The sequence below is a fragment of the Ailuropoda melanoleuca genome, chromosome 6 (assembly GCF_002007445.2).
Source record: "Ailuropoda melanoleuca isolate Jingjing chromosome 6, ASM200744v2, whole genome shotgun sequence".
In the NCBI taxonomy this organism is placed as follows: Eukaryota; Metazoa; Chordata; class Mammalia; order Carnivora; family Ursidae; genus Ailuropoda; species Ailuropoda melanoleuca.
This window is the reverse complement of record NC_048223.1, coordinates 118,003,857-118,018,651: the sequence shown is the minus strand read 5'-3', so window position 1 is coordinate 118,018,651 and position 14,795 is coordinate 118,003,857. Positions and strand designations below refer to the sequence as shown.

Sequence of the window (14,795 nt, the reverse complement as noted above, 5' to 3'; positions counted from 1 at the left end):
CGGGTCCAGGACTCGAGAGTTCTCTTTGTCAAGCGCGCAGATTTGTATATGCTAAATGTCTGTTTACCAAAGCAACACAAAGAAGTCAATGCCGGCAAACAAAATCTGTAGGAAACACATTGTTCCAGCAAGTCACTGGGGTGGCAAACAATAGAAGGGAATGGAAGGGAGAGCCCAGGCAGGGATCTCTGAAAGAGAAGCTGCCCTGCAGACCCTCTGCCTGTGCTGGCGGCTGGGGGCAGGGGTGGAAGAGCCTCTGAGAGGCGCCTCTCTGAATGGCCAGCACCCCCTAGGGCGTGGAGGATGTGGCCAGGGTGGGGCTTCCGGCCCACGGCTCACACTCCATCCCTCACCGTGGTGCTAACCGAGTCGGCGCCTCCCCAGGGTCCACAGTCCTATCAGGCAGCCTGAGCTTAGAAAAGCTCCTATCTGCTATTCAGCAACTTCTAGGCGGGTCCTGTTATTATTATTAACAAAGATAAGATTACGACTAATAATAACACTCATGACATTTAAATGCGTTTTGTCCTATCACTTCAGCCTTGCTCTCTGAGGGAGGGTAGAGTTCAAACTCCACATTTGTATTGCTCCAGAGGTCTAGCGTGCCAATTTGCCCGAACGCAGATGAAATTTCCAGAGCCTTGTTAAGAACCAAGTGATTTGTTTTCCCTCTGAACGAGTGTACCAGGCACGCTGCAGTGTGAGCTGCTGGAAGGAAAACGCGTCTCGTCTGACTTACAAAAACCATACTTCACTCTCCACTTCATACCTCTCAGAAGAAGCCTCTGAAAATCTCCTAGAGACCCCTGTTCCCTCTCATTCGTGCCTTCCCTTGCTGTTTGCAGGGCTCCTGCGAGCCAGGCTGGTGCTGCAGAACCAGCAGTGGGCCACTCACGGTCTCGTCGGGGAGGCTGACAACATGCAAAGCAAACCAACAAATGCACAATGACAAATGTTGGTGAGAAGTGGGGAAAAAAGGAATGAACAAGGGCTGTGATTAAGAATCAGTGGTCCACAAGAGAGCCCAGCTACCTAGGACAGCAAATGGGGCCTCCGGAGAAGGGGAGGCTGACGCCACACTCTGACAGTCAGTGAGGAACCCGAGGCAGGAAGGGCAGGGAGAGGAAGGAAGGGGTCCCAGGCAGTGGGACCAGCACCCAGGAAGGCACACTCAAGGAACAAAAAGGAAGGTAAATTGGTGTGAGACGCAGCTGGCAGAGGGGTGGGGCGGGGCAAACCCCCTCCCTGCCAAAGGTTGACATCCCAGGCCTGGTGCTGGTCAGCCTCTTCCAAGATGGTGCCCGGGAAGAGGCTGGGAGAGCAGCAGCTCGCGTTAGTCCTTGTCACCATTACAGGGTTAAAGCGCATTAAGTCTCAGAACAGAGCCTGCCCACAGGGGCCCTGGATGCTGGGGGCCCTTGCGCTCTCACGACAGGGCCAACGCACAGGCAACCTTAGCCACGCGGTAGGGGATGAGGGACGCTCTCAGGAAATCCCTTCCTTGGGGACTGCAGCCTCCGGACACCCACCTGTGCCCATTCTTCCTGCTCACAGGAAGCCGGCCTCCACAATCGCCTATTGTTCTCAAGCGAGTCTACCGCATTGTCAAAGAAGAGGCCACGCGCCACAGCAAGCATGGAGAAGGTGTCAGGTCTACAAACTTCCTGCAAAAAGTCCCTCTTTGTTCGGAAATGATGCCAGTTTGTTTCTGTGTTTCCATGAGAGAACAAACAGAAACTTGCCCGGAAGAGTGTGGAGTGAGGTAACATTATGACCAAGGCCCCACTGCTGTCCTGAAGCGGGGCCAGAAAACCCTATCCCTCTGGAGGATGGTCTCCTGGGTCCACAGGGGCTCAGCCGCCAGAGGAGGGCACCCCCTTTGTTACCGCTCCAGGTCACCCAGGCACGAGGCCAACTGGGGCCCAGGCCTCTGTGGAAAACTGATGACTCCCACCTTCTATGTCCACAATGAGACAGATCCACAGCCTTCCACAGGGATCACAGAGACAGTGTGACCCATCCATTCCTCATAGCTCCTCCCTGTCCTGAGACGCTGACACGATGTCAATGACAACTACCGCCACACGACGCGGATGACAATGGCTCACACTTAGCATTTATCGTGTGCCATGCGTTAATGATTTAAATCTCAACAACCCTATTATTATCCCCATTTCACAGATGAAAACATAGAGGCTCAGAGTAATTAACCAAATCACCCAAGGTCATGTCTGAATTGGCAGAAGAACTAGGAATCAAGCCCAGCACGCCTGGCCTTCTGACCATGAAGTCACACCCCCTCTTGGGCCATGAAAGCAGCAGTGGGGTTGGGGCTAACTCATTGATGGGGCCGCACTAATTGAGGCAGGTCCTCAGACATTGGGACCCTCAACACAAGGGGTCTGCCTAGAGGTGGAGGAAAGCCAAGCAGGGCTTTCCCAATAGTGAATTCACTTCTTTGCATAGAAAAATATTACGTTGAAAAACTAGAAAAGCACTGCGTTGGATTTTGTTTTTAAATAATCTAATTATTTCTACCTAATTAACACAAAGGTTGTTTGGAAGTTGACTTGCTAATGCCATGTTTCCATCTGTTGCTTCAGGAGTGGGTGGGAGAAAAGCAACAAATACAGAGGATTTCTCCGTCTGGCAAGGCACATGGGCGTGTGGGCAAGGCCAGTGAGCAGAACGGGGGTGGAGTTGGCACCTGCTACCTCTGCCTTGTTCTTTAGCACCTAGTGATACACCCTGCAGGTCCCAGAGCCCGGCAGGCTTCAGAGAGGACACTCACTTGGGGTCAGCACCAACGAGGGCACCCTGTCCCCCTCTTCCTCATGCCTGCAGAAATTCGGTCGGCTTTTATCCATCTCCCCAGGGAACCCTGTTTCCTTCGTCTTCCCATCTATGGTTTGGGACCTGGCTGGGGGAATGAGGGGGAGTCCGCTTTCCAATGCTCAAACGGCCTCCCATGCCGCTGTCTGTGCAGCAGAACCAAGGCAAAGCTTTCCATTGGGACCATAGCTCTGAGAACATTCCCAGAGGCCATCTAATCTGACCTCCTCATTTCATGGAGAATAAAACTCAGGCCCCCATGAGTAGTTGCTGGACCTACTTGCTGTAGAACCCAAGTTCTACAGTCAAATGCACTTTCTCCCTACACCGTAAAGGCACCTTCTAAGAGCAGCGGGATGAATTTGAAGGGTTCTGCCAAACAGTAGCTGAAAGACCATGGCCTAAGCCAACCCCCCTTACCCTCACCTCCACTTCCACCCACTTTGATTTGTCAGAAGCGCCAATCACGTGCCTGCTTGAATAGGGATAGACACCTGAGCCCAGAAACGTCTGTAGCCTGGAAGGACAGATGAGCTCTCTGTCCAGGGACTCCAAGGGCTCATGGCACTCAGCTGTGGGGACATGAGATCCACAGGATCACATGCCTAGGGGATGAGGCTGAGTGTTGGGCCAGGTGCTAAGTCAGTAAGCAGCCTCTGAAATACAGAAAAACCTAGCCTTGGCTCCTTATTTTCTGGTCTACGTTGAGTCCTCGTGGAGCTTGTCTTGAGATGCCTGTTGTGCCTGTGCAGTAAACCCCACTTGACTAGTGCAGGCTCTGACGAGGATTCCCTCCTGGGCCTAGACCAGCCAAAATCGAACTCGCTTATTCCATCCTGGCGCATAAAAGCCCACGGGTGAGCTCCACTCAGTGAGCAGAGCAGAAAGGCGAGTTGAGAAGGGCACACATGGGGAGCCTGAGAGGCACAGTCATTAAGCGTCTGCCTTCAGCCCTCTCTCGCTGTCTGTCTCTCTATCAAATAAATAAATAAAATCTTTAAAAAAAAAAAAAAGACAGAAGGGCACACGTGATCCCTGTAGGTCAGAGTCACACCCCAAGCACAGCTGCTCTGGAGGAATCACCAACAAGAGGGTCTAGAGCACAGATGTTGTACCTAGTCCCGGACTAGAGAGGGGATGGAAGTTTGAGAAATGCTGAAATGAGAGAGTATGCCACAGAAAGAAAGAAAAAGGTCAGCTCAGGGTTTGCAGGGGGTGGGTCCAACCCCTTGCAGCCTGCGAAGCTACATAGGGCCACGGGGATCAGCTTTCTGAACCACTCATTGCTCCTACATTAAAACCTTCTATGGCTCCCTAGTGCTAAAACCCTACTTCTTCACTGAGGTGTCCAGGCCCCGGCTTGAGTTTCCAGCCAGCTCAACTCCTTCTTTCCCGCCTGACACTAGCCCCTCCAGCAGCCTGAAGTTCCCTCAACAGCCTTGCTCTTTCACACCATGGCTACAAAGAGAAGGCACAAAGGCCACCCTTAGGTGACCTGGTCTAAGACTTTGCCTCTCACCTTACCACTATCCTCAATCCCTCAATCAGACAATAGCTCAGCCTCCAGCCCCTTGCCAGCCTGTGTCTCACTCCAGCCCCAAGTGAGACTGTCTTGTCTGGCCAAGATGAGAAGGCTTGCAGCCAGCTTAGCCAGCATTACAAACCTAGCTCCCAGACTGGTAAACTGGCAGGAGGGGCCATCTAAACCAGAACTACATAATGAAACACATCTTCCCACCCCTACCCTAAACCCCCCAAAACTGGCCAAATCCAGGCCTCATGGGAAAGCAGCAGAAAAGGCCCTCTGGTTTCTCAATGAGCTGCCCAGTGAGAAACAGCAGCTAGGCCTTGTCGGCTCCATCTAAAGACACCCTCCCAGCTTCCTATCTCAGCTACAGGATTAGATAGCGTGTTCCTTTGGCCGACCCTACGGCTTTACTATTTAAACTTCCTTACCTTTAAAAACATACAAGTTATGGAAGGACAGGAAAGCCCATTGGATGGCGGCTGAACATTTGGGAAGGGCTCTCCTGGGTAAAAGCAACCAGCATTGTTTCTAAAAGTAGGTTAAGTCCTCAGACTGCTCAAGCCCGCAGCAGCCTCAAACAGACTTCCCCCAAGACAATGGGCACAACTATTTTGCCTCAGAATGTCCTCTTAGGAGAAGCCAGGGGTGCCCTGTCTCCAGGTGGTCCCAGAGTCAGCTGGGGAGTGGGATAGAACCTCTCCATTTGTGGGGCCTAGAGAGGGAACCAAGGTGGCTCGGTCGATGGGGCGGGGAACCACTTAGACCTGGCCTGAGCAGCCTCAGAGGCCGCCTCCAATGAAAGGCAGCTCAGAGGGACCAGACAGTGGTTCTAGATGAGGACCAGCAAAGCCCAGGGATTTCCAGACGATCCGGAATGCCTGGAAGTACACACGTGCCTTTCTAGAGGACGGACTGCTTACTTCTGTCACAGTGGAACCCAAGCACTCCGATGGGGGTCGAACCCAATGGCCTCAGTCAGCTCGGGCTGCCTTAAGAAGTACCGTGGACTGGGGGGGCTTAAACAGCAGGAATTTATTTCTCACAGTTCTGGAGGCTGGCAAATCCCACATCCAGGTGCCAGGGAACGTGCTTCCCTGGTGAGGGTCTCTTCCCGGCTTGCAAACAACTGTCTTCTCGCTATGTCCTCACGTGGTAGAAAGAGAAAGCTCTGGTCTCTCTTCCTTCTTCTTGTAAGGATGCTAATCTCATCATTGGGTCCTACTTACATGACCTCATTTAAACCTAATCACCTCCCAAAGGCTCACTTCCTAATATCAACCCACGGGAGGTTAGGGCTTCAATAAATGGATTTTGGAGGGCACACACATGCAGTCCCTAACACCAACTTTGGATCAAAATCCCTGCTCTGCTGCTCACCTGTCTGGGAGCCTCAGCAAAGGTCTGTTATATCCTGAGCCTCAATTTCTGCATCTGTCTAACAAGGCTGGTGATGTCCGGCTCACAGATGACTTAACAGGATGAAGGAAAATAAAGAATAGAAAGCAGGAAAGACAGAGCCCAGCATATGAGGAGAGCCCCCAAAATTATGGGCTGGAGGGAAGTGCTTGGAGACCAAACATGTGTGCCTGATTCACCAGGAGAAGTCCTGGGGTGCCGGCAGGGAGGGTAAGATGGATAAAGGCTGCTGTTTACCCTAAAAGGCAGCTGTGAGACCCCACTAGCCCAACATGGAGTAGCACAACAGGAGGGTAGGCAACTCAGTCTGCCTCCCCAACTGGACTCTGAGCTCCCTCGGACAGGTCTGCGCTTCCTCTTTGGACCCCAGGATCCCATACGGATTATTGTGTATGGTCAGTAATAGCAACATTAATAGTTAAGTTCCTGGCAGGGGCTAGACCCTAGGCCAAAGGTATCCCACATGTCATCTCAACGGAATCTCAATATTCTCCCCCATTTTGCAGGTGAGCAAACCGAGCACAGAGTGGTTAAGGCAATTATTCAAGATCAGACAGCTATTGAGCAGTGGGTGGAAATTCAAAGCCAGGTCATCTGACTCCCAACAGGATCTTAGCGTCCACTCTTGGCCTCCACTCAACCATCGGCTGAATGCATATGGTTCTTCTGCTTTATTTCCTTTCTTTTGGTCCTGCTCTATCTGTCCCCTCAATAGCCCAAGCTATGAATATGAAAACCTCTCCTAAACTACCAGACGGTCTCCCTGGTGGGCCTCACACTGTGTTGTGCTGGACCCGGCTCACACCCACACAGGCCAACTGTGAGCATCTTTTCCCATCTCCCTGTCGAGGGAGGTCAGGTTGGTAGCTTGAACTAGGCCACAGAGGGAATAATGGCACCATGGAAAGGGGCAAATGCTACAAATCAGGACACTTTTATTTCCAGAAAGCTGCTGTTAAATGTTTGACAAACCAGCGGCCTCACAGCTATTACCCATGTGGTCGAGCTCTGGCCTCTCACTCAAGAGCAGACAGACCCAAACCTAAAGTCACTCTGTCTGTCTGATCAGGTTTTGAGTTCCAAAGCCCAGCTGCAAAAACTGAAGATCGAAGAAGCCCACCACATCATGGCTGCTCAGGGTGCCCCTGGCCGGGATGAGGAGCGAGTGGGCAGTGTGAGTAGCTGGCTGTTGTTTTAGTCTACCCAGGGCCCCTCTCTTGGCTAAAACATTGTCCCGCCCCCCACTTGCTATGCTACATGGCCAACCACTACCTGGCCACCTGCATAGGACTCCTAGAGCCCCAAACCATGTTCACAGGGATCAAATTCCAGGTATGGACACAAAACCCAAGCAAAGCTATCAGCATGCTTAAATGAAGATTGATACATGGGTGTCGGGACGAGGTGGGGGGGGTCTTTCTTTGGGGGATGGGGGCATAGCGGCACGTCTTAAGGAACATACAATAGCAGGCTATCTTTCCCATGATGGGGAAAGAGATGAGGTATCACAGCAAAGAAACAGGCCAACGCTCAGAGAGAAGCATGCTAATACAGAGCTTTGGAAGCTTGGAGACAGGAAACAGAGAGAAACAATGACCAGATGACAGAACTTGAACCCCATCCGGGACTCAACTTCCCAGACACGTGTGCCAATAAAATCCCTCAGGTGGGTTGGTTGGCTGTTCGTTGGTTGGTTTTGCTTAAGCTAGTTGGAGTTGAGCTTCTGTCACTTGTAACGGAAAGAGATGGATCTAACCTCAGTCATCGTGCTGAAATTCGGAAGGTCCAAGCTACGCCATGACACACAGACAAGTTGAAAGCAGCAATAGAGAGCACTCGAGGTGGCCTGCAAGCAGCTGAGTTTGATTTTAAAAAAAAAGAGTCTCCTGGAGCACGTCACATTTGAGAAAAGCAACACTGTGAGTCTCTACAACGAGCTGCCCGCCACCTCTCTCAAAACGAGTGCTATGAATAAAGAAAAGACCTACAATCAGTAATCAATGAGGTTTTAAAACTCGGGAGAAGGGGCACCTGGGTGGCACAGTCGTTAAGCGTCTGCCTTCGGCTCAGGGCGTGATCCCGGCGTTCCGGGATGGAGTCCCACATCAGGCTCCTCCACTGAGAGCCTGCTTCTTCCTCTCCCACTCCCCCTGCTTGTGTTCCCTCTCTCGCTGGCTATCTCTCTGTCACATAAATAAATAAAATCTTTAAAAAAAATAAAAAATAAAAAAAATAAAACTCGGGAGAAGAAGGTGTAGAGAAGGGAACAAGAAGTGAAGATTGGAAAAGAAATGCTAAGAGCATGATGAAAAAGACAAACTTCCTCTTTAGCCAAGGGCTCGGGCTTTTAGGCCAGAAAAGTTTAAAGATCACCTATTCCTGTTTTCCAAACTGATGGATCTATAGAACAGTATTCTGGGAGATGCCAAGAGATGGTCCACAAAAATAAAACAACAAGCTCAAATAATTTTTGGAATACCGGATTTATACATGAAAAAGAATATTTTATTCCTCTGCAGGATTGTCTGAGCCTTTTTTTTTTTTAAGATTTTATTTATTTATCTGACAGAGAGAGAGGCAGCGAGAGAGGGAACACAAGCAGGGGGAGTGGGAGAGGGAGAAGCAGGCTTCCCGCTGAGCAGGGAGCCGGATGTGGGGCTCAATCCCAGAATGCTGGGATCATGACCTGAGCTGAAGGAAGACGCTTAAGGACTGAGCCACCCAGGCGCCCCTGTCAGAGCCTTTGATATAAGAATATGCATTGGGAATACCCAAAAAGATATCGTAAGCAGTATTTCCCAAATACTTGACCATAGACCCTAATTCTCAGGTATGCTTATTAACATTTCCTGCAGTGCTGTTCCATAGAACATTTATAAAATGTAGATCTACTCAAAATTCTATATTTACTGATGAAGAAAGCAATGCTCGGAAAAATGCAGTTACTTGCTAAACGTCATGAAGCAAGCAGATCAGTTGTATAGCTTGAGTAAGAACCTTGGTTCCTTGACTCCCTGTCCGGTATTCCTTGGAAGTTCCACCTCATTATAATGACTCCAAAAGAATTTAAATCAGGCATCACTTGGTCATTTCCTGAAGCCAAGGCAAAGTAATATTAAAATGAAAGTTTACGACACTTGTATATAATCTTCAGATGGTAGAGAACCTGATTTGGCTCTGACTTCACAAACTCACACCTCAGTTGCAGTCAGGAATACAACTCATGCTTCCGAATTCCGACAACTTCAGCCCTACTTCTTGGTGGGTCTGATCATCTGCCAAGCGTCTTCATGTGTGAGGGGGGATATCAGACACACACATACGTTTGACAACACAAACTAGGTATAGTACAAATGTCAGAATGAGTTACGGAATTAAAGTAAGCTTCTGAGAGTAAAATGTAAATATGTCAAAGGCATTTTTGTAACAATTTATACCAACATATCATTGGGTCAGTTTTAACTTCATTGCCTAAAATGATGGTATTTCCAATTTTTGAAGCAGATGGCAAAAAAACTTTTTTTAAAGATTCATAATCAGAATCATAAAGATTCTGGGGCACCTGGGTGGCTAAGTCAGTTAGGTGTCTGCCTTCAGCTCAGTCATGATCCTGGGGTCCTGGGATTGAGCTCTGGCATCAGGCTCCCTGCTCGGTGGGGAGTCTGCTTCTCCCTCTCCCTCTCCCTCTGCTACTCCCCCTGCTTGTTCTCTCTCTCTCTGTTAAATAAATAAAATCTAAAAAAAAAAAATCATAAAGATTCTGAATCAGGTATTAATTGGCTTTTCAAAAAACTGATCTTGGGACACCTGGGTGGCTCAATCAGTTAAGCTCTGCCTTCAGCTCAGGTCATGATCCTGGGGTCCTGGGATCAAGCCCCACATCGGGCTCCTTGCTCAGCAGCGAGTCCGCTTCTCCCTCTGCTTGTTCTGCCTGCCACTCCCCCTGCTTGTGTTCTCAATCTCTTTCTCTGACAAATTAAAACAACAACAACAACACTAATCTCAAGAAAATGTTGTATCACATTGTATGCTCAAGAGAAGAGGCCAACGCCCCTTTTAAGCCCATGTTCTAGAACTGTGCTGCCCAATATAGTAACCACTGGCCACTATATGAATTCAAATCTTAATTAAAATTTAACTAAATGGAAAATTTCGCTCGTCAGTAGGACTAGCTACATTTCAAAGCCACATATGGCCAGCAGCTATGTCGTATTAGACAGACGTAGATAACATTTCCATCAGGTAAGAGGTTCTATCTGACGGAGCTGCTCCAAACTGACTCACCTCCCTGGTCATAGCTGATTGGCCAGAGCAGGCCACCTGACGCGAGGGCAGCCAATGGACAGCCAGAGTCTCCACAGCATTACCTAAATTGAGGACTTCACGGGATGGAAAGGCAGAGACTAGCTCACCAGCCAAACTCTGTCTTTGGGGAGTGTGAGCCCCATAGAGTTAGTGGTTAGCGGGAACCTGAGACACACAACAGCAGAAGTTATAAAGCACAGAAGGAAGTCCCAAGTGGACACAGTCCTGTTGAAAGACGGAGCCTGCGCGAGAACTCAGGCCCGCTCTTTACTGTTTCTGAGTTCCCAGTGGGATGGAGAGCCAGCCGCCCAAAATGGCGACTTGCTTGATGGCATGCCCTTTATTGGCTTGCTTCCTTCCTTTCCTCACTTCTCCACTCTCCTGGTGTTTCCTGGGACCAGCCCCCAAATAAACCACTTACATTCGAATCACTGCCTCAGAGTCTACCTCTGGGGGAACCCAAACTAAAACGGGTGAGGTGAACAGCGGGTCTTTGTTCCTTGCCACCTAAACGCCAAGCACCTACTGGCTCTGATCAATTTGGGAGACTAGAACATAATAAAAGATAGTCAACGTTCATATGTCACCAGTGAAAATGCAAAATGCTACCACTCTTTGGGAAACAGCTTGGAAGTTTCTTATAAAGTTAAACATACACTCACCATATGACCCAGCAATTCCCCTAGATATTTACCCAAGGGAAATAAAAACTTATGTTCACACAAAAAGCTGTTCATGGATGTTTATAGTGGCTTTATTCATAATCGCCAAAAATTGGAAACAACCCAAATGTCCTTCAACTGGGGAACAGATAAACAAACAATGGAATAATACTCAGAAATACAAGGGAACTGATGTACATAGCAACACGGATGATTCCAAATGCATTACGCCACGTGAAAGAAGACCGACGTGGAAGGCTACATTCCACGTGATTCCATTAAATGACATTCTTATAAAGACAAGACATAGGGGCAGAAAACAAGTCAGTGGTTACCAGGGGCTGGGGGTGGAGAAGGAGGTGACTAGAAAGGAGTCTGGGGGAGTTTCCGTGGGTAAGAAAAAATGTCCTTGATTGTGGGAGCAGTTACATGACTGCTTACATTTGTTCAAATGTGCAGAATCGTGCCCTTTAAAAGGGCAAATTTTACTATACATAAATTACATTCTAATGAAATTAGTGGGGAAAATAAAAGACAATGAAGTTGATACTCTCTGCAAGGGCTCTGGGACTGGCCGTTCCACAGCCCATCTTCCAGGCGGCCCAGGCGCCATGTAAGTCAAGACTCACACGCAAGCTGGTCAGACAGCCCATCCCTTCCACAGCGTCTTTTCCAGTGGACTCAGCCACTTCGCCCCAAAGCTCTTGAGATATGACATCCTCCCAGGTTTACCAGTGACCCCAGAGGAGTCCTATCAGATCTGGGGAGCTGGGGGAGAGGACATTCTTCCCATTTCAGAACCACTGCTTTAGCTTCTCCTTTAGGTCACTTGGAAAACGTGTCCAATATAACCAGCCTACCAAGTGGAGAATGTTGACCAAAGTTTCCATTAGAGAAATAGAAACAACTTCCAAACACTCACCAGAGGACCCAACGAGAGAGCAGGGGGCTGTGATTGAAGTGATTCCAAGTTCAGTTTCATCTTCCCATAAAACAGGCCATTTGGCCAAGATGACCTTTCAGAGCCCCTTCCCCTGACCCCACCAAACTCAAGCACTGTATGATTCTGAAAGCATTGTTCAAAGGCACTTAGAATTAAGAGAGTGCCATTGAAAGGGGACGGTCACCAGCCCAGCAGGCTCATGTGTGGTTCATCCTCCCCAGCTGGGGTTTGGTTTGTTCTAAAGGCAAGAGTCAGAGGAGGCACGCAAGCCCCGTTGACAAAGGCGTAATATTTTCCGTTAGGTGTCACAGCATTCTGTGTTTTCTCCTTTTCCCCAGGGGACTCCCAGAATTGGTCCATGCGAACATCTGAAAATGTGTGCCCTGTGAAAAAGCACACACACCACACAGGCACACATCCCTAGGGCAAAGAACCACCAAGAGCCAGAATGCAAAACACCCTCCAGGCCCTCCTCCCCCAGGCAAAGCTCCAGAAGTTGTATCCGGGAGATGCTGCATTTTTCCAGAATTGTGTCATTATTCACAGAGAAGTTCACTCTCAGGTCTCAAATCCAGCCTGGAGCTGGGCTGGGCTGCCCAGAGCCACAGTGAAGACAGAACTGGCCACTCGCACCATTTTTATGGTGAGCTCTGACCTCCAGATGAGCGGGGTGTGTGCAGGGGATGGAGCCCCAGCTGTCGGTCCAGCCTTGGGGGAGGCCATGCCTTCTGCCCTCCGCGCACAACAGGGAACAGGCCCGTGAGGGGCTTGAACTCAGTCAGCTGGGCACATACACTAGAGCAGCTGCACTGAGGACTCCAAGCTTTGGATTAAAAGGGTGACAAGGGGGCAGGCTAGGCCTCTCATGGGCACAGTTCTGGGTGTGTGACTGTGTATATGTCCACCTAGAGAAGTGGACATCAGTGACCTGAGGTGGCTTATTTTCTGAAGCAATGCTAAACCTGAGATAGTTCATGGCTGCTCCAACCGCCCCCCGCCCATTCTTTTCCTTGGAATCTAGGGACTCCATCAAGGGCCGAAAGTACTCTCTCTCCAGCTGAGTCTCCTACAGCTCAGAGGTCACTGGGTGCTGTGGACACCACTGTGTCATCCCTGGGCTGTGACCACTGAGGCACCTCTAGGTTCAGCACTCCCTCACCGGCAGGTTAGGACAGCCAGGCTGCAGCAACAAGGGACAGTGTCAAGGAAAGGCAGGCCAACATCCCCTACCCAGTACAGGGCAGGGCCTTTGCAGTCCACACTAACCTTAAACCTTGCCCTCCATTGTCGGTCACTTTCCCTAAGGAATCCTGGCCTTGGGGACACTTGATTTACTGGCCCCAAGAGAGGAGGATGACTTGCGTGATAAATAAATCTGGGTAAGCTCCAAGGTTCAAACCTTCACTCAAGGCCTCATCCCTCAATTTGTTCAAAGAAAAGAGATGCTTTTTATTGGGCTAAGACCCCATAAACATAAGGTAAAACCCACCAAAGGACCCCCAAGCCCCTCACTGACACCCCCCCCAATTAGGAACTCACAACTAAAAGCAAATTCAGAGGCGCCTGGGTGGCTCCGTCAGTTAAGCATCTGACTCTTGGTTTTGGCTCAGGTTATGTTCTCAGAGTTTTGAGATCGAGCCCCGCATTGGGCTCCACGCACTCAGTACTGAGTCTGCTGGAGATGTTCTCTCCCTCTCCCTCTCGCTCTCTCTCTCTCTCTCTGTCTCCCCCCGCCCCTCCCCCTGCTTACGTGCTCTCCAAATAAATAAAGTCTTTAAAAAAAATAAAAGCAAGTTCAGGAAGGTCACAATTCTATCTCTTAATAGTATCACCTTTGCCTGTAAGACAGGAGAAAAATAGAAATGTGGAAGCTACTACAGGAACAGGGGGAGGTGGCTTTATGGGAAAGATGAGGACCAGAAGGAGGGCACTATTTGCCCAAGCTCGTGCTACTACTTGGGGTAGAACTGAACCCATATTCAGGTCTCAAGTTCTTGGTCCAGAGCCCTTCCCCTGCCTTGCCAGTATAGCCCCCGGCACCAGGTCTCCGTGTTCTAGAGGCTAGAGGAGCCACATGTCCCAGGGAGAGACATTTCTAGAGCCTCCCTACTCCCTGGACCTGGGAAAGGGCTGTGTTCCTGCTCACTGAGATCCAGCCAAGCCCCTCCTGGGAACTTCACCATATCTGCCCTTCAGTTTCCAAAAGGGGAAACAGCAGGGCGGCTGTCTCGATGACAGGCCTGGGCTGCTGGGGGTCAGAGCACGGTGATCCATCAGCTGTTCATGTCACCAGAACCAGAGGCCGGAGCTGCGGGGCTCCACTCCAAAGCAACCTGTTGTTTCCCTTCTGCACCCCTGTCTCCAGAGCATCTCTCTCTGCACACACCTGCTCCTGGCAGGACCTCACACCGAGCAGACGAGCAGCAAGAGGAACCCCCAGGAGCGTGCTCGCTGCACTCCACGTCATATGCCTTAGTTCAGTTACCTGGGCTGGAGCTTGGCGCACCAGACGTAGCAATATCTCCAGGCAGGGAGGGTGGGAAGAGAAGAAGAAAACAAAGCTCCCTCGTGGGAGAGCTGAAGGTGGGAGGTGCACAGGACAGAAAAGCAGGGTGCAAGTTCAAGACAACCAAAATCTAAGCCAGTGGTTTTCAACACTGGGACACGTGGCAGTGTCTGGAGACGTTTTTGGTTATCACGCTGGGGGTGCTCCTGGCATCTACTGGCATCAAGGGATGCTGTTCAACTTCTCTAATGCCCAGGACAGCCCCCCATGACAAAGGACTATCCAGGCAGAAATGTCAGTGATGTCGAGGCTGCTCTGCTTTGGGCACATAACTTCTGGAAGATTTTTCCTTCTACTTCCTTTCCCCCAGACCCTTTCATCATGGCTCCATCAGATAGCAAGGGAATAACGAGGCAATCTGACAATTACAACTTCAGATAACTGCTCACAGCCTATCAGAGTGGAAGCTCTCCTTTTCATCTGTTACAGTGACCGTCTGTAAAGGGGCTGCAGAAGGGAAGGTCGCCTTTTGGGAAAATAACTTCGAGTAAAGACAGGCTAAAGTGGAAGTTCTGAGTGTGTTCTTAAAAAGTTTAAGCATCA

At 49.9% G+C, this 14,795-nt stretch overlaps 1 protein-coding gene across 2 annotated transcripts in view; it reads right to left on the bottom strand.

Annotated features, from left to right (window-relative positions):
• Nucleotides 1-14,795, bottom strand: part of GRK5 (G protein-coupled receptor kinase 5) — a 208,996-nt gene that overhangs the window by 159,750 nt on the left and 34,451 nt on the right. The gene's annotated exons all lie outside the window — the stretch shown is intronic.